The sequence below is a fragment of the Cricetulus griseus genome, chromosome 2 (genome assembly GCF_003668045.3).
Source record: "Cricetulus griseus strain 17A/GY chromosome 2, alternate assembly CriGri-PICRH-1.0, whole genome shotgun sequence".
Classification (NCBI taxonomy): domain Eukaryota; kingdom Metazoa; phylum Chordata; class Mammalia; order Rodentia; family Cricetidae; genus Cricetulus; species Cricetulus griseus.
In genome coordinates, this window is record NC_048595.1 from 233,714,976 (window position 1) to 233,732,552 (window position 17,577).

Genomic DNA, 17,577 nt, shown 5'->3' on the forward strand with positions numbered 1-17,577 from the left:
GATAATGAAGTGTGCATGAGTTATACGCGTGTCTGTGCAAACACCACAGCCTTTTATACAGTGCCCTTGAGCATGGCTCTTAGCAGCAGTGAGAAGTCCTAAAGGGACAACTGACTTCAACCTCGCTGGTGTGTGCCATCAGTGTGTTACTTCATAGACATCTTTAGAAAAAGGTTAAGCACAAAATAGTGATGAAGTGGCCACAGGATGCAGCCTGCTGCCAGACAGCACAGTGATGCTTCAAGGGTAGCAGCTTAGAATCAGGAGTGGGGTGGCACTTGACTCAACCCCAAAGGTTCTTCTCTCTGAAAATCAGTTCCCTCCCTCTGTGAAGAAGCAAGTGGCATGCTCCACCACATGTCAGATTTTAGTATCTAAGAGTCTTCTGTTCCACGGAGTAACTATCCACTGTGCACAGAACTTTTCCCCAGTCGAGTTCACTTTCTGAAATCCTGACCTGACCTTCAATGTGGTGGTGTTTACAGCAAGGGCTGGAGTGGAGACTGGGATGCTGAATCAGAACCTGAATATGAGCTCATGAGCTCAGCTGAGAAAGAGCCACAAGGCAGAGAGAGGCAATGTCCTCCCTAGCCCAACCAGCTTGTCTGGTGAGAGGATATCCTGGGGACAGGACCCCTACCAGATTCACCTGAGCTGCCGGCTTAACCATAGATTTTCAGTCTCTAAAAGCATGAGAAAATGTTTCAGGTTGTTGAAAACTCCCAGTTTGTGACTTAGAGTAATCTCTCGGGTATATACCTTCAGAGAGTTCACTTAGAGAAATATTTCTAAACAGTTTACATAGCTGTGCTTATCTTTCTAAGATTGCATCTGTTGACCTCTAAATATTCCATGTCCATCCTTCATTGTCCCTGTCATTTACTTCTCAATGAGTGCCTCTACTCGATGCCACCTGCCTTCCCAGGCTGCTGTCTCATGTAGTCCACTTCCTCATGTTCTCCATCAGTCTGTATGTACGGACAAGGAGGGACAGTGTGGGGTTGTGTCTTCTTTAGTTTTGCTTTGCTAGCTGTAAGGTGTTTTGTTTAACAGTGGTGTTTCTTATTTTGTGACATTTGCAGCTAGCTGTACTTGATGACTATATCCATGGACTTATTAGGAGTGGTAAATAATATTCTCACACCCATTGTGTAAATGTATGGCTTTGAGCCCAGTGGGAGGTGTTCCTTTAAATGTCTGTGTCGGTAACAGGCAAAAGTGACCACAAGAATCTTGGAGAATCCTATTGAAAAGCGGGAGGAAGGATTGTAGGAGCCAGAGGGGTCAAGGCCACCACAAGAAAAGGGCCCACAGAACCAACTAACCAGGGTTCGTGGAGGCTAAGGGGTCAGGGACTGAACTGACAATCAGGGAGCCTGTATGGGTCTATACTAGGTCCTCTGCATATATGTTATGGTTGTGTACCTTGGTGTTCTTGTGGGACACCTAACAGTGGGAGCGAAGGCTGTCTTTAACTCTCTTGTGTGCTTTTGGGACCCTTTTCTTCCTACTGGATTGCCTTATCCAGCTGCAATATGAGGATAAGTGCCTAGTCTTTATTGTAACTTGCTATGCCATGTTTAATTGAAAGGGATGCCTGCCCCTTTCTGAATGGAAACAGGAGGAGTGGATCTGGGGGAGAGAGGTAGTGGGAGGGGAAGAACTGGAAGGAAAGGGGACAGGGAAACTTCAATAGGGATATAATAATGAGAAAATAATTTTTAAAATGACACAAAAGCACTGGATCTTACTTCCTTTGACCAGTTTTCAAGACAAACCACTGGTGATCATATTAGTTTCCTATTGATACTACAATAAATTACAACAAGGTTGTCACTCATAAGTTAGGTTTCTCTTCTAGAGGGCAGAAGTCTAAATGATTCCATAGTGTTGAATTCCTGGACTCTGAGGTTAGAAGAAAAATCCCATTTTATTTTGACACTTGTGTTTCTTCCCCCTGCTGCTTATTCCTTGGATTCTCTGTTGCCAAACCCAGCACACCTGGTCTCCTGGGATCATGGGCTCTTGGCTCTTTGGATCCTGTGTTCCTGGCTTCTGGAACTCTTGGCTTCTCAGATGCTAGCTCCCTTCAACTTCAAGGACAGTGTAAGAGCAACTTTGCTCCTCCAGGGCCTCTGCTTCTGTTCTTGCTCACTATTTTACCCTTTGAGCCCTTTCAGAGAGTGGCTATGGTTACATCAGGCTACCCAGATAACTCAGGAAAATGTCCTTATTCAGAAAGCCTTAACATATACCTTCAAAGGCATATGAGATGACATATTTATAGGCACTGGGAAGCTAGTCCCAACTTCCATGGTATGTTATGGATCCTGAGAAATAGGTAAATCTGTTACTTTTCTCATTGCTTAAACAAAATACCTCGAAAAATCAACTTAAGGGAAGTATTTTAGCTCACGTTTCTGAGATAACGGTGAGAAAGCCATGTGAGCAGAGACAGGAGGCTGGTCATGTAGAACCTGTGGCCAGGAAGCAGGGGCAAACAGGCACTAGTGTTCAGCTAATCTTCTCCTTTTCCTTCATTCCCCTTAGCCTGTGGAATGGCTCCACCCTTCAATATAAAAACTCCCTTAAAGTCAAGTCCAGACAATTGTCTCCTTGGAGTCTAGATCCTGACAGTCAGTGTTAACTACTGCACAGGAGGAACTAGAACTTTCCACAGTTATTCGTTTGTGTTGGTGCACACTGCCCTTCACGAAACATTCTCAAATCTCAGGGCCTCTCCTCCAGTGGAGTTCACATGTGTCCAGGGTGTCGCTTTCCACTTGTGTTTCTAGGTTCTCTGTTTCTTGCAGCTCTGCTCCTCAGTTGCCATAGTACTCTACCTACCCTTTGATGCCCCAGGTCTGTGCTCACAGTCCCCTGCTCTGTGTCTCACAGTCCAGCACATTTTCCAGGCAGGATGCACAGTGGTAGTGTTCCTCAGTCTGTGCATTTCTAGATCTAGAAGTGAATTCAGCAGATGAAAACTCATTCTTATTTTCCCTCCTTGAGTTTCTTGAAGATGACCATTCACTTACAACACGGCCTAGAAATACCAAGGCAACTGTCAGTCAGTCAAGTTCACCATTGGTGTGATAAAACATTATGGCAAAATCAACTTAAGGGAGAAGGGGATTATTCCATCTTACGTCTCAACTTTACAGTCTATCATGACAGAGAAATCAAGGAAGCAGGATGCAGAAGCCACTGGGCACACTGCATCATAGTTAAGCAGCAGAGATTGATGCCTGCATGCTAGACCTCAACTCCATTCCTCCAGCTTACTCCCCAGGATCTCCAGCCTAATGAATGGTCCTGTGCATGATTAAGTTGGGTCTGCCCACATCAGTTAACATGACCAAGATAATCCTCTAGAGGCATGTCCCAAGTCCCTTCTCCCATGCCATTCCAAACTCTGTCAAGCTGACAATCAACATTTCACAACAAAACCAACTGTTTGTTCCACAGTCCCCCCGAATGTCACTCATGTCTTCATATCACAGCCCTAGAGTCCAAACACATTTTTATTGCATTGTGTCTTGGGGTTCACATTTCTGCATTAGCAACTTCATATTCACTGCACAACCTTTAAATGTGTGTGATGAGATCTTTGGGGAAAAGTTATTTTAGGAGGGCTTTCTCATTACAGAATCTGATGGTCATGCTTGGGTTGTCTTTTTTGTGAGTTATGTAACACATGAGCTAGATCACCCTGTCTGTGGTCCTCCATTCCCTCCTTGTCTCTTCCTTTCCTCCTGTCTTCCTTCCTCCCTCTCTTCCTTCAATGTCTACATCTCCTTTCCTTTTGCCTTTTGTCTCCATTCATTTTTTGCCTTGTTCATTTTTATTCTGTGCTACCATAAACCATGTGTTCTCCTTATTTTTTCCTTGTGTTCATTTTAATTTAGTGCTAAGTCTCAAGGAATCTAAAGGAATATTTCTTTCTTATTCCAGTTATTTTGACTTTATCATCTAATTTCTGAGTTTGGGTTTTGGTAATCCCATTCATTCCCCAATTCTGGTCTATATTCTTTCAGAGCCTGCATCATTTTCCTTCTGTTTTATACCTAATTTTGAAAGAGCAGATTGTATTTTCATGAAATATGTGGGCTATTTTTTCTAGCATGTATTTATTGTCTGTTAGAATATTACTTTGCTGTCTTTTTCTTTTCTTTGTTAGCTCTGGCATGGAATTTAGTGTCTTTCCATTGTGTATTCTCATATTTGAAGTTGACTTTTTGACTCTTTTAGAATATATGGGACCATAATCTTCATCTTCTATGTCAGAGTTCCTTACCTTCCATCTTCAACCTGAAGTCAAAGCTTGCCTGCTGTCTCTGCTAGCATTCAAATATAGGACAACCACTTCCTGGGATCCTTTGGTTTCTTAATCAACTTCATCTTGATTTTGTCTTCATTTTTTCCATCTTTGATGTCTGATTAAATCAGTTCCTGTCTTCAGAAATGCCTCCTCAGTATTTCATTTAACCTGAAAAAACATTTGATTGGATGGTTTAAAAGACCATGAATCTAGCTTGGCAAGTACTTGAAATACTGTGTAGAACACACACACACACACACACACACACACACACACACACACACACACTGCCACTCCAACCACTGTTTCCAATGTCCTGCTGTGATGTCCAATAAGTTCTTCCTGGCTAATTTGTCTGTCTCATGTTTAGCCATGCCCCCAGATCCTGCCAGAGACAGTCAGAGTTCCACCCGGTCACTGCTGTAGTTATCTTCTGAATGAACCCCTTCCACTGCTGACTTCCTGCTGTGATATGGCTGCTGAGTTTTACTATAGATGTTGTTGATGGTGTTTAGCTTTTACTACTTTGAAACCCCCATTTGCTCTTTCAGTTGTGTGTTGATGGGTTTGGAAAGATTTAAAACCACAAAATAAGGCTGCCTCAGCTATCTTCCAGAAAATATATAAAATCTGCAGACTACACACTGTGGAAGAAGATCTACCCTTGGGATTTTTCCAGAGAGACCTAGTGTAGTGATCTACATTTCTGGCACTACATGGTTAGCCACTATGTGGACAACAAATGTTACAGTTGTGAAGCACAAAAATAGAAGCTTCAGCAACAGCAAGAGTCCAGCAGGCTTGGGCATGTTTAATTCTGAGGGAGTTCATCAGAGCTATAGAGTATGAACAAAATGAAGGCAGTGTCCATGACTGGTGGACTGGTGCTACCACTTTCTGAGTGGAAAATATGGGAAGAAATGGATCAGGTAAATCAGTAGACACAGTTCCATTCAAGGTGTGTTCTGTGTGAGAATTAAACCAAGATCCTAGGGGAGCTCTAAAAAGGGAACTTGCAGAGTTTTGGGCTCAGGTGACAGGTGGAAACAGAATTATAAGCTACATAAAAGAATGTGGTTGGATAAACCAGGAGCCAGTCACAGTTCCATTCTCAGCCAAAACAAGCACTCCCACAAAAAGACAGGTAAAAAGAAATGCACTGTCATGTAGGTAGGGAGAATTGGAGTTGTTTGTTTCCTGGAAACCACGTGAGTTTTTTTATTTTTGTGTGTTCAGATAGGAAATTAGATGTGCCTGACCTAAGCTAGTGAGAACACTCAGGAAACAAGTGGGTACCATCACAGTACAAAAGCATATGTGGTACTAGACAAAACCCAGGACCTAACATCCTTGGGAGTACAGGTCAGGGGTCAACTACACATTTCTAAACAGATATCCCCTCCTGTATAAAAACTGATAGGAGAGGAACCATTAAAATCATTAAGCAAGTGAGGGTCACCATCACAGTGAGCACGCCCCAAGTGTGACATTGGAAATGGTTACGTAGAGACTGTGGAGGTTGTGCAAGCTGAGGTAACTTGATGGAAACTGTCTAGGGTGCTGGGATCATGCTAACTTTGATGGCCTCACAGATACTTGTCATTGTCCAAACTCATTTAATTGAATGTTATTGGTTTCCTTCCTGTGTGGGAACACAGCTCAACGTGTCCATTACTCTGAAAGACTGTCATTGCTTATGAATGTGACATGTACACAGTTTATCTGCAGAAGACTCTAGACAGCAGCTTTGCTTTATCCAATCACCTAGTTTCCATCTTCAGTGGGAAAGCAGTGATCTGGAGCAGAGTGCTTACCCTTAGACAGATAAAGTCTACTGTGAGGCATAGGGAAGAGCAGTGCTTGCTTGGGTAGAAACTGAGGCAGTGTTGAAATGATAACTCAGGACATGCCATGTTTCAGGAAGCTGCAGTAGCAGAGAGTCGACATTATTAAACTACACTCAGGGGTCCTTCTGAGTTACAAATCTCTCTACTGCATGGTAGTGAAGAACAGTGGTGTTATGGATAGGAAGTAAAGTTAGGACATTTAAAGGTTGGTGGAGAACTTAGATCAAGCAGAAAGATTCTTGGATCTAATATCTTAGAATCCACTGTAGTTCCTCACAGAGTTATAGATGCTTTCTTCTGAAAACTCTTATTTTATTTCATTATCTGCACATTTATAACACCTTAAGTTGTTTACATTATTCCCCAGACAGTAACTGGTGTTTAACCTACAACAAAGAATGGGCTTGAGCTCCCTTAATGGCTGTAGAGCTCACTGTACAATAAATGTTGAACACACAGAAGGCTGGACACCAGACAAGTGTTTGCCGCAGTCCTTCTCAAAATGCCCTGGTGGAGGTACAGGCACCAAATCACCATCAGGTATAGGTTCACAAAATAAAGAAATGAGCATCTGTCTCTCTGTTCCTCTCTCCTGCCCTGCCTCTCCTTCTCTCCTTCCTTTCCTTCCTCCTTCTTTCTCCCCTTAAATACAAGACACAATTATAAAATCCATGTTTTACATCATGTAGTAATAAGATGAAAAGGACCCCCAATCATCAAAATCAGGCCTTCCAGCATCAAAGAAGACACAATTCAGAGGTTAACTGCTTGGCTGATTAGCTAATAAAAAACCAAACAACAACAACAAAAACAAAAACAGAACATACCAACATGTGGCAAGGTGACCACATTTTCTTGGACCTGAGTCTTCTTCTTGCTGCTTCTCCCTAGGTTTGCAGCCATGTTCCCTTCAAGTCTGGAGCAATGGTGTGAAGACAGTCCTCCTTAACTAAGAATTTCCCCCTTTCCAACTCAGCTGGAGTGGAGCTTAACAGTGGGCGTCTCAGAGCTTGCGCTGTCTGTGTTGACACTGTATTTTTAAAAGCAGACCAATAAGGCTGAGGAGATAGTTCAGTCTGTAAGTGCTTTCCTGGATTTCATGAGGGTCTAAGGACCATCTCCAGAATCCATGTAAAAACACTGGGTGAGTTAAAGGGCTTGAAATCGCAGCAATGGCAGAGCTTGTTACAGAGCCACCCCAGCCTAGTTGGTGAGCTGTAGGTCAATGAGAGAACCTTACTCAAAGGTGGTGGTTGGCATTCCTGCAGTTAGCACCTGTGGTTGTCCTCCGGTTTCTGTGAGCACATGTACACATGTGTACATGACCCTATTCCACACACATGAACATATATGTGCACACAGCATAGGTATCTGTGCATAAAATAGACAAAGGAATTCATGGCTAGTAGGAAATATCTGCCAAGTGTGCAAGGTGTTAACCGTTCTTTCCCTATCCATGAATGCACCTGTGGTCTCAGTTCAATGACGTCACCTGCCTCCACATTTTCTATCCTATCTCAGTTCTTTTTTTTTTTTTCACTTTAAGGTTTAGATAATTGGGTGGGGGTGTTGGGAAATTTAAAAATTAAATTTTAAGGATTCCATTTCCTATTTGGTGTATAGGAGAAATAACTAGATGTTATCTAGAGAGCCTATGTAATCTTTAACACATTTAAATGAAAATCAAGGTCTTGGACAGCTCTTTAGTAACAGAATGGAAAATCCATTAAGACAAACACGGCCCTCTTAAAAGCCGGATGCTCATTCCTAATAGACAATGGATGCTTTGTCCTTTACGCTTTTGACTGATACCTAAAGAAATTATGTGGCTTTTGTTAGGGGTCTGGATACATCAAATATTTACTTTTATGGTCATAAAAATATAAAATATGTCCGTCTTCCTTCAAAGATGAACAAATGCAGTGGAAATATCCACAGATTAGTGGGTACTGATCAAAATCAGGTGGGTATAGTTATCATTAATGAAATGATTCTGGAATGGCCAACTCTGCAAGCTTCTGGAAGGGCTGAGGGCAAGGGAGGCAGGCCTGAGCCTGACACACCGGAGCACCAATGGAGCAATGTGAAACCTTTATTAGACTAACAGATACCGTGTGTACACAGGCGTTGGCTAATCTATTAGACTTAGATGGGCATCCTTGGAAACTGATTTACTGGGCAAATACAGAATAATCCTCATTTAACCTTTAAGTTACAGAATCGGTGTGTCTTATTTATACGAGGCTTGTCTTCTTTCTCCTTTCATTCTTCCTTTTTAAATGAAGGGAGGATTGATGCTCTAAATGACTTGTAAAGAGGGAATCACGTGAATTATCTATTTATTAATCACACAATAAGCTCCACTGGCCACCCACACCAGGGTCATTTATAACTGGGACCAGATAGTGTAGCACATAACAGCTGCAGTTACTTGTTAATAGAGTTCAGTGACTGGGACACCATTACCAGCTGGAAAATGTTAATACAAATTATGGAATAAAATAAGCAGGCTGTTGGCACAGGAATTACATAGGCAGGTCCTGGAATGGCACTTTGCACACTGACTTCACGGCCAGCTTTGGCTGTGCTAAATTATGAATTTGGTCACCACCAGCTTCTTCTCCCGTGCGTCTCCGAAGGGCAGATGACCCAAATGAATGCAAATCGAATTAGGTTTCCTCTCAGAGACTTTAATACCATAAATGAGAAACAGCATTCATCACAAATAACTAGGGATTGTATACTAAAGTGCTTGACGAAAATCAATATACCTTCAGCTGCTCTCGGCCTATAAATGTAAATGAGAACAGATATAAAGCTGATATGCACTAAAGAAAGGTTATTGGGGGAGCAACACATAACACTAAGAAATCAATTGAATAAACTTGAAAAATGATTCAGATAGAGTAGATATGAACATAGAAAATCAATCATATAATTTAAAGAATAAACAGCTTGAACCTCGCAAATCTCCCGTATGGTTTTAGAGTGTAGGATTTTTAATTTAGCATTGATATAATGCCAAGCTATGAGAATCTGCAGATGGCGGAGGCAAGGAGGAAAATCAATTCATTCTTGTTCTATGGTCTTAAGGGGTATTTGATATTTACAGCAGGGCAGCATGGATCTTGTATAAATTTACATTTTAAGAGATAAAGGGCTGCTGTATTTTGTCTTGTTATTGTTAATAGAAACTGTCTACTTTTATTCTGTCCACTTTCTGGGGAAGCGTAGCTGTCTTTGTGTTGCTGGTGTCACAGGCAATTTTCCAGCCTTTATTTTCTCTATACACAAAGTTTTGCTTTGTGTGTTTTTTTTTTCCCCCACCACAAGGCAATTGAGGTGGCATAATTGCATCAGTGCTACAGAAATACAGACTGCAATTTGGGAGAGAGAGAGAAAAAAAATGCCAGACAAGTTCATTTATATGTTGTGTGGAGGTTTGGAGGTTAAGAAAATGTGACAGAGTACAAGTAAATGTATATGTAAATTTGAGAGACTTTCATTGAACTTATAATCAGTTATTTGCCTTTTGGCTTCCAACTCACAGATTTGCCATTAGGAAAAGCTGAAAAAATCAGATTCGCCAAGGATCTCACAGATGCCAAGTTGGAATGTGTTCTCCAGACTTCAGATGGTCATAATGCTGATGCATGGGGTGTGGGTACCCCTGAGTGCCAGCATCATCGAAGTGATTTGTGGCCGTTTATTTGCCTAATGGAAATGGATCCGCTGTGTTAGATGTGTCTCTCTCCCTGGCTCCCTCCTCATCAGTCACCTACATTTCAGGGGAAGAAAAGGCCCAGGTCCTGACAGTGCCAACATAGAACACTGCAGGGCTGGTAGACCACGCCCTCAGCCCTGGTGAACTCTTCTCTGTGAAAACTCCCAATCTGGTATTTTTCCTGTATGAAAGGAGAGTAAATGCAGCTTTTCTTTGCACAAATTGGTCATCCTCAATGCTATCACATTCATAGTTCATGGTGTCCCCCGGTGAGAAGGCAGCATTTCAGCGGGTGAAGTTCTTGCTATCCACCATGCACACTGTGTTCCTCAGTTGGTTCATCTCCCAGTGAGCACAGCCTTGACCAGCTGTGTCTCGGGGCACTAAACATTGTGCTGATTATTCAGGGGACACTAATTCTCTTACCTACAAAGACTCATGGTTTTCCACCTAATCCTTAGAACTAATGTAGAAAAATGTATGCTTCCAGAGATATAGCACAGACACACCCCTCTACACTTTGGTGCCAAGGGTGGATCTTAACCTGGGCTTCAGACACAGCACTCAAAAAAGACTGAGCCATAGGAGACCCTGGTGCTGGGAACCCAGATGCCAGACGGATGGCAGGGGCTTCTTGGATTTCCTTCTGTCTTATGCTCTGAGATGTAGAGCTGAAACACTCTCAAGCAGGAGAATTGTGGGCTGAAGGAACCAGAGACTTTAGAAGGTGTTGCGTGCAGGAAGTGCTGAGAACATGCGTCCTCCTCACCCCATGCTGTGTGATTCTCCTGTCTGTTGTCAGTCACAACTATGCCAGGGACATTTCAAGTCTGGGGCCTGCTAAGCTAAGCAGTATCTAAATGAAGATCATTTTCTCTGGATGAAGATCCTACTCAGGCTCTGTGGAGCCTGGCAACATTCTTTACTAGCCAGTGTTGCTCACTGCACAGGGTCCCTCAGTCAAGCCCTGCTTTGTGCCCCTAGCACATGTAGAAAACAAAACAAATACTTGTCTCTAATTGGGATGGTAAGGTAAAAACGGTATCTAGCAAAGTTCCTTCTCCTTTTTTATTAGATGCTCTCATTTCCATTTTGTAAAGATTTAGTTCAAAACTGTGAATAGACCTATTATTTTCCCATCTTTAAACTAAGTGTGGCCCCTTGATTTTTATGAGTGTGTTTTGCCTCTTATATTTTGTACAATCAGAAACCATATACAGGGCTAGTGAGATGGCTTAATGAAAAATAAAGTACTAGCCACCAAGCCTAAGGACCTGGGTTCAATCTCTGGAATCTCAATAGTGGATCGAGAGACCAATTCCTACAAGTTGTTCTCTGACACCCACACATTCATCCTGGCACATGTACACTCCCCACGTACTAGAAAATTAATTAATTAATAACACATTGCAAAAGAAATAATATATCTACATACATAAACATCTGTATGTCACAAAGACTAGAAGTTCCAAGTATGGAATTCTTTTAAGTAGATATATTTATTTGAAATATTCTTTGTTATTTAATGTAATATATATATAGAAAAGGACACTAATATGTGCACATGTTTGCATGATACAATTTGGTGAGATTTAATGGGCCCTGGATTTCCATTGCATGATTTATTTTAGACAGTGCATTGTAGGAGGGTTTTCTATGTATTTTCCCTTCATAAAATATTTCATGTAGTCATATCTTAAAATCTACAAATGAACCAGAGGTTACATGTGTGTACAGTTTTCATCTCCAGGAGACAAGTCTGAAGAAGGCTTGTCCAATAAACATTGTAGAGAGAGAAAGGCCCTTCATTGCATGATGCTTTTGAAACTGTAACAATAGAGATATCATATTCATTAAGCCCCTGTTAGAAGCATCCTCTGTGTCAAGGCTTCTGCTGAGTTCAGGAATGATTACAATAATTCAATAAACCATGCATGGTCAATGGCCCTTGGTTGGTGGAGGAGAGAGGTCTGTGTTAGCCCAGAGTATGGAAAAGGGGACACAAAGGAGAAGGCCAGCATGGGGTGGTGAGGGTGGGAGGGAGTGGGAGCAGCACACGGCAGAGTATCTGGAATTGATCTAGCAGGGAGCTTCACAGGTGATGTAGCCCAGGAGGGAAGACAGGTACTGCAAAGGTGGGTGGGCAGGTGCTGGCCAGTGGGTGGGCAGGTGTTAGACAGATGGGTGGTCAGTTGCTGGGCAAGTAGGTGTGACAGGTGATGGTAAGGTGGGTGAGCAGGTGTTGGGCAGGTGGGTAGCAGGCAGCAAGGGCAAAGGCAACACTGCAGAAAGCAAGAGCAGACACAGTCTTAAGAGCCTAGCCTTTTCTATGGGGTCCTTCTTGCTGCTGCATCCTAAGGTAGAATGGGACATGGATACAGGCTGGATGGAGGTAGACTGGGTCAGTGCTCAGAGGGTCCAGGATACCAGCAGGCAGCCTCTTGAGACTCCACATGACTGCTAATGTCCTAAGGTCAGAGTCCTCTTCTCATGGTGTCAAATCACAATAGGACTTGCCTGGGATAGGAACCACAGCTGATGTTTAGAGTTCTTGCCATTACCAAGAACCTTTCAAGTCCACCAAGAAATATGGGTGTTATACTTCAATATCCTTTACAGAAAAGGTTCTTTATGATCAAGAAAATCACAGGTGATCTACTGAAAATAACTTTGCCTTTGAAAACTTATTTTCAGAAAAATTATAAGAAAACTATATAATAGTAGCAGAAACAAGAGTAATGTATAAGTTATGAGAGCATATGACCTTTAATAAAATGCACAGAGATCACACAGCATCTGTGCTCCATCTCTCTGTCTCTGCCAGTTCCCATCTCTATGTATCTGTTTCCTTGTCTCCTGTCTCTGTCCTTGTCTCTATCTCTCTGTCTCTCTGAGTCTGTGTCAGGCTCCCTGTCTCTCTTTTTCTCACACATTGGGTAACAAAACACAAATTATCTTGGGTCAAGCCGATGGGCATATCTTTGCAAACTTAATCTCAGCCATACTAATCTATTTATCTGACACTGGGCAAAGGAATAAATGTTGCAGCAGATCAGAATTTCTGCTCTTTCAATATGTTTAACTGAGAACCAAATTAGTAACAAATCAGCTGTAGTAAGTACAGAATGAGAAAGGGGCAATTATGTCCCAGAGGGACAGTGAGATAATGCTCTGATCCAACAGCAGGCATATGATTCCCCAACAGTAGGGGAAAGACATCGTCTTTGCAGCCTATTTTTCGTAGAATGAGGCACTTGTTGAGAGTCCACTGTACTCTGGGCACTGTCCCTTTGGCTGGCAACATGGCCCTGCACTCTCAGAATCTCTGGTAGTTTCTCAGAGTCCATGGGGGCAGATGCTCCAACCCTCAACTAGGGATGGACTCTCAGCAGAGTGAGGAGCTGCTTCACCAGAACAAGGTTCCAGGACCAGCCCTCCATTCTGTGACTCTTCAGCAGTGACCATGGATACTATCCCAGGATCCTGTGCTATGCTTGAAGAAGGGTCAGGGGGAACATGGGCTGATTTGGAAGACAGTAAAACATGGTCTCTTTAGGAAGAGCTGGTCTTAGGTTGTCCTTTCATCCTTAGGGGATTGCAACTTGTGCAAATGGAAGAGCCAATCAGGGAAGAAAGGAGGTTAGAGTGGGGAGGCCTCTAGGCAACTAGAAAATATCCAACCCAGAGCTCCAGGTGGACTCCTACCTCTGGGCTCCTCCCATCCCCTTGATAGGAGCCTTTGGTATGTCCTAATAAAGTTTGTAAATTTTGTTTATTTTTCCTCTCTGTGGCTGCTAGTTCTCTATTCCTGTCAAGTAACTCCACAACTCTATGCCCTGGGACTTCAGGATCCTTACTGTAACTCTAGGACAGGTAGAAGCTGCTCTAGGATTCCTGCCACAATTGTTATTTGTATTTTGTGTCTGAGACCCTGAAGATCTTTCTGGAAGCTTTCTGCTTCCATAACTGTCACTTTGTGTTTTTTAACCCCTAGGGTCTCTTCTTCATCCTTTGGGCGCTGGCATCCCTGCCTCAGATCTATAACTGTTACTTTGTGTTTTTTAACCCCTAGGGTCTCTTCTTCATCCTTTGGGCGCTGGCATCCCTGCCTCAGATCTATAACTGTTACTTTGTGTTTTTTAACCCCTAGGGTCTCTTCTTCATCCTTTGGGTGCTGGCATCCCTGCCTCAGATCTATAACTGTTACTTTGTGTTTTTTAACCCCTAGGGTCTCTTCTTCATTCTTTGGGCGCTGGCATCCCTGCCTCAGATCTATAACTGTTACTTTGTGTTTTTTAACCCCCTAGGGCGCTGGCATCCCTGCCTCAGATCTAAAACTGTTACTTTCTGCCTCAGACCCTCTGCAGGCTGCTACTTTCAAGTTGCTATCTCATATCTCTAGCTGTCTCAGTCTGTCACTGTCCCCTCACTCTCCAACTGTCACTTTACCTTTCTATCTGAATGGGTTTTCTTTTCAGGATTACGTTTCTGTCCCACAGAAGGAACTTTGTGTTAAGTACCCGTATATCACCACCCTTCACCTCACTAACTCAACCAGGCACAGCTGGGTTGAAATCTATTTGCATATATTTATAAGTGAACAGAGTCACTAATTTTCTGAAATATTCATTGTCCTCATGTTTAAAATATGAAAAAACAGGTTTTGTGTAAGGGTTAAATAAATAGACAGAACAAACTGCCATGTGGTGTGTACAAAATAAAACAAATGGTTGGCACTAAGATCCATGTTATTGCTGTTATTACCAGGAAAATTTCCAGTGTGTTTAATTCTCTTGCAGTCTGAGCAGCCTTTTGCAGCACTGGCCTCTAAGTTCAGACTTAAGCTCCCATGGTAGGCATAAAGAGGTTTTAAGTCTTACAAGACTCTAGTGATAAATAATGTGTCTTGCCCTATATTTTTTTTTCCCACGTGCTGTCTGCTCAGAGATATTTGATCTGAAAATAAGCATAGATTCTTACTTCTTCTTTGGCTGTATCGCTGTCTTAAGAACAGGTTTATTTTGGAAGAAACAAGAGAATGGATTCAAGTATTTGCATCATGGCTACACAGCAGGAGTTAGAGCCCTCAGTAAGGATGGTGTGTGGCAAACTGATGCTGTAGGCTTCTGATATCCTTTGCTCTCTGTGTTTCCCCTGTTTTGAAAAAGTGATTGTTTTGGATGTATATTTTAAGAAAGAGCATCAAACTTGGGTGATGGCACCTAACTATCCACGCCTTTGAAGGGTATTTATGCTATGGACTCCCCACTTCTTACTGTGTCTGTTTCCTCCCTACTATAACATAAGGAGCTTCTTTCTCCATGCCCATTGCCATGACATTCTGCATCACTGCCCCTACACAGAAATGGCTCAGCCAACCATGACCAGAGAAACCCTGAAACAGCCATTAAAGCTGAAATCTCTTTTTATGTCACAGAAGAAAACACTGAGTAACATACTCAGATTATAGAAATTTGGACAGAGGCCACAGAGAGTGGCTAAGGCATCTGTCCAGTAGGATGTAGGGAGTGTAGTAAAGAGGTGAATTGCTGGAGCACTTGGGAGGAGAGGAGGAGAATCAGGAATGGAGGAGTAGACCTTTTGGAAGATTCTACAAGTATGAAGAGGAAAATTCTCTGCCATAGGGAGCTGAACAAATACTTTGCTGGATCTGTCCTCACACAGCCATGATCTGCAAAGACGGTTCAGTTAGTAAAATGCTTGCCTTGAAGTCCAAAGACTTGAGTATGGATTCCCATCATCTATGTAAAAGACTGCATGTGGTGGAGTGTCCTATGATCCCAGCACTGGAGGAGTGGAAACAGAAGGAGTCCTGGGACTGCTGGTCAAATATCCTAACCTAATAGGTTCATTGAGAGACCCCGGTTCAGATAGATAGATAGATAGATAGATAGATAGATAGATAGATAGATCAGATTAAATACATAGATAGATGATAGATAGGTTAGATAGATAGATAGATAGATAGATCAGATTAAATACATAGATAGATGATAGATAGGTTAGATAGATAGATAGATAGATAGATCAGATTAAATACATAGATAGATGATAGATAGGTTAGATAGATAAGATAGATAGATAGATAGATAGATAGATAGATAGATAGATCAGATTAAATACATAGATAGATGATAGATAGGTTAGATAGATAGATAGATAGATAGATAGATCAGATTAAATACATAGATAGATGATAGATAGGTTAGATAGATAGATAGATAGATAGATCAGATTAAATACATAGATAGATGATAGATAGGTTAGATAGATAAGATAGATAGATAGATAGATAGATAGATAGATAGATAGATCAGATTAAATACATAGATAGATGATAGATAGGTTAGATAGATAAGATAGATAGATAGATAGATAGATAGATAGATCAGATTAAATACATAGATAGATGATAGATAGGTTAGATAGATAAGATAGATAGATAGATAGATAGATAGATAGATAGATAGATCAGATTAAATACATAGATAGATGATAGATAGGTTAGATAGATAAGATAGATAGATAGATAGATAGATAGATAGATCAGATTAAATACATAGATAGATGATAGATAGGTTAGATAGATAAGATAGATAGATAGATAGATAGATACATACATACATACATACATGCATGCATGCATGCATGCATACATACATACATACATACATACATATGCATGCAGTCAGGCAGATGGACAGACAGACAGATGAGAGCAAATGAGAAAAACATCCAATGTCAACTTCTGGCCTCTACATGCATGTGATTAAATGTACACATTCCCTAACACATGCACGTGTAAACACCACACACACACACACACACACACACACACTACCCTCTTGTGTATCAGAACCACCTGACATTTCCCTATGGTTGTGTTGCACAATGATTCTATTATTCCAGATGACGTTGGTTTATAAGCCCTAAAAGACATGATTTCTTCTCATGAAGCTCATAGACCACTTTTCAGTAAGTCAGTCTTACAATTAATAAAGTAACTTAAGAAATCTATGAGAAAATATCAATATGATTCAAGTGGAGGACCCAGCAGGAGTTGGGAGTATGCGGCAGAGTCTGTGCTCTTCATCTACTTGCTCCAGCAAGCAGCATTTAAAGTTGAGTGTTAATTGTTTGGCTTAAAGTGTAATTTATTTTGCACTGCTGAATTAGCAATACTTGGGCATATTATGCATGCTTTGATGAAGAATGAAGCATATTTATGCTCTAGCTTGTGACTCTGTGAGGTCTGTGTTTGGAATCAGATGTGAACCATGTAAAGAAAACAACCAGTAGGGACAGGGCTGTTATCATATAAATTGGCATCTATGGGAATATTCATAAAATATTTTCATACTATGTTGATGCCAACTGGATAGATTTTCCTACCTCAAGAAGCCAATGTATTCCTAGCATGCTAAACTTAACTCAGTGTCCATATGTTTGTTGTTGTTTAAAAAAAAATACTGGGAGAATGAGTCATGACTATGCAGGAAGTATTTCTTATTTCTTAAAAACACCTTCAGCAAAGTATCATGATACAAAATTAACTAAAAAAATCAGCAGCCCTACTATATACAGATGATAAATGCAATGAGAAAGAAATCAGAGAAAGATCACCCTTCACAATATCCACAAGCAACATAAAATATCTTGGGGTA